We start from the raw sequence: 3,495 nt of genomic DNA, 5'->3' as shown, positions 1-3,495 counted from the left end.
TGCATATGTTTATAGGTGTGTGTTACGACCCTGGCTCAAAGGCACGTAACCTATGTGCAAAACCGACACCAAAACGCGTGTTTAACCCAAAAAGACTACTCTAACCATGAAATACCGATACAAACTAAAGAACAAAGGATAGAAGAACATGACAACTCTCCCTCCAGCCACAGACAGCCTGCATGTGTGACTGAAAGGCTGGTTTTAACCTGCCAGCAAGTAACCAATCAGCAGCAATTAGCTAATTAGTAGCCCTCACCTGCATGCCCAGTGACACAGGAACGATCAGGCTCATGGTACATAACAGTGTGTGTGTCCGTGTACATGAATGCACGTACTGAGCATGCAACACTCTCTCCAAGAGTTAGAAATCTGAGAGAGAACCCTCTAATCTGTGATGTCAGAAATCTGGGGCTGCTCCATAGACAATGAATATGGCTCTGACTTTATGAGGCCATAAAATGATTTTATTTTGTGAGATTGGAGGGTTCTCTTTCTCTCTCTCTCTCTCTCTCTCTCTCTCTCTCTCTCTCTCTCTCTCTCTCTCTCTCTCTCTCTCTCTCTCTCTCTCTCTCTCTCTCTCTCTCTCTCTCTCTCTGATTTTTAGTGGTGCAAGTTCATGAAGAACATATGTGAATGATCTAAATTGGTGTCATTCCCCTTTAATGATAATAAAATGTACCTTGACTGATTGATTGATTGATTGAAAACTGTATTAACAGATTGCAGAATGGGTACAGTACAGTACAGCTCAATACATACAATTGTTAAGGGGATGCAGACCAAAGAAAGACTTTCGTCTTGTTTACATCAGGGTCCCCCATTTTCAATTCATCATAACATAATGATTGATTGATTGATTGAAAAGTTTATTAACAGATTGCAGAATGGGTACAGTACAGTACAGCTCAATACATACAATTGTTAAGGGGATGCAGACCAGAGAAAGACTTGCGTCTTGTTTACATCAGGGTCCCCCATTTTCAATTCATCATAACATATATGACACACACGACATACAGATAGACAGTACTGCTACATCTATACATGTATGACATACCAGATTTGCAAATACAGTACTGTTTGTGATACAAAAAGTGTCCAGAAAAGAGACTATATACATTTGACGTAGACCTTGACCCTAATGTCTGTGTCATCTCCATAGCGTTTCCATTGACCTCCACTGTGTGTCGTGTTCCGCTGCGTGGGTTTGTGTCTCCTCTACACGGGCATTATTGTTCCATAGATGACGGGTTCCCGACCCTTTTTGTCCAGTGAGGCAGCAGTCAAAACAAATGGTAGGTGAACTAAGAGCTAATAACGCAGTTATGATCACAGTAATGCCAATAATCACAGATATATTGTTTAATTTCTTACAAATATCCCATTTTCATGTAACACCACTCTGATACTATAATCTATACAATGAATAGCAATAATAGAGATTGATATGAGATTCGAAAGTTGGATTAGAAATACGGAGAACTGACTGACCCGCATGCGCAAATGAACAATAACGATGACGGGCGTAAACATGGAGGACACTGAAGTCACAGTTGATGGTTTAATTTATACGTTGAATGCAGTGGAGGTCAGCTAATCAAAACAAATCAGACCTGTATCTGATTTAGGACCACGACATATGAAATTGGCCCAAATCAGAATTGAACAGATTAGATTCCATGTGATTTGTGCTGTTCACGCTGTAAAAAGAAGATATGAGTCACATTATGAGCAAATAAAATAAAATGTGGGCCTGAAGTGTGAACCTGAAGTGTGAACGTAGCCTGCAGGTGGGTTTACTCTCCATTGCATCCCTTTGTTTTTGGCAGTTGAACCCATACAGACACATACATTTGAACGACTTTAACATTGTGTGTTCACGTCACTTCAAGTTCAAGTTTCAAGTTTCTTTAATAGTTGTCATACAGAAGTCCAGAATACTTTCATACAAAATGCTTCTTACTGTTACGCTCCAGAGACTGTGCTAGACAAGATAGTATCAAATAACATAGTATAGCATGTAATTTAGAAGAAGAAAATGAGGTCACAGTGTTCGGTATAGACATATGTACAATGTTCTGAGTTACCATATAATATACAATACTATGCAGTGTACTAATGTACAGTACTATATAGTGCAAAGCAGAAATGGGATGAGGTACAATTTAGGTAAAATTTACAGTAAGGTGTACGAGTTGTAGTGCAATCCTTCATCAATAAATATAAAGTGTGGGGAGTGGGTGCTACAGTGTGTTTGTTTAAAGTTTAGTAGGCCTACTGTAAGACCTCTAAGGCCGCACTGCTTTCATGGTGGATTCTCCGGAGTCCAGAAGCTCTTAGCGATAGCTTTTCATTTAGAAATGACAATCAGATTAGATCAGTAGTTATTTTTCTTCGATTGGGAATTCTTCTACAGGGGCCCCGTTTTCAGATAAGGGGACCCCGCCCCGGCCCCGTGTTTGGGGAACGCCTGGCGTCTACCGTGCCGTGTGTTTTTGTCTGTGACAGTGTCTCATCCGTTCACGGTGGTGATGGGTCTGATTAGGTCAAATCATATCATGCAGTATTATGTATTATTCTGGGCATTATGTAAGCGTGGAGTTTAGGACTCTCCTCTGTCATACACTTGTATCTTGTTTCAACCATTTTCCATAACGAGGAATGTTCCCATCCTCGTTGCATGGTCGGACCAAATTAGGAACAATAGGGACAGTAATGAAGCCCAGGCATTGTCCAAATAAGGACAATGATTGTCCAATTTAGCCCAATGATTGTCCAATTTAGCCCAATGATTGTCCAATTTAGCCCAATGATTGCAGCAGCTTAGCGAACATAAAATCATCCGCATGAATCTGTTTTCCCCCCGAAAACGTTTATAGAGTTCAAGTTCATGTCCTGTTTTATTTGTCACATATAAGGTAAATGCACATTATATGCTTGGTTCTTTATGAGCCCCCTGAGATTGTGCTTCATACAGTAAAAAGTAAAAGAATAAAGACCAAACACTATACAAAATGTACAATATAAAAAACAAAAAATTTACAAAATGCAAAAACAAAATTCAATATGAGGGACATTAACCTTTGTACATGTTGTCATTAAGATGACGCTTTTATCCAAAGCGACGTACAAGTTCTGTACAAGAAGTCAGCAGGAAGGGTACAACTCTTTCAGCTGAGTAACAATGTTCATCAGACAGTGCTGAAACTTGGGTGCTGCAGTGTTGTTGAGTGCATAGTAGTAGAGACATAATTAGTATAGTAGGAATAGTGCATGATAGTATAAGACCGTAAGAAGGTTTTTTGTAGAGAGGTAGTGCAAATCTTTAGTAATAAATAAATAAAAAGTGTTTAAAATGTCTAAAGTGAATGTTAAAGGTAAATGTTTAAAGTGAGTGTGTGCATGTGGATGTTGAGAGATTATTTTCAAGACGGTCATGGTTAAGACCTCATTCCCAAAAGCATAAATACCGCTATGATGGAAAGAAACTTA

Source organism: Notolepis coatsorum, assembly GCF_963971535.1.
Source record: "Notolepis coatsorum genome assembly, chromosome: 9".
Classification (NCBI taxonomy): domain Eukaryota; kingdom Metazoa; phylum Chordata; class Actinopteri; order Aulopiformes; family Paralepididae; genus Notolepis; species Notolepis coatsorum.
Note: the sequence above shows the minus strand (reverse complement) of the source record.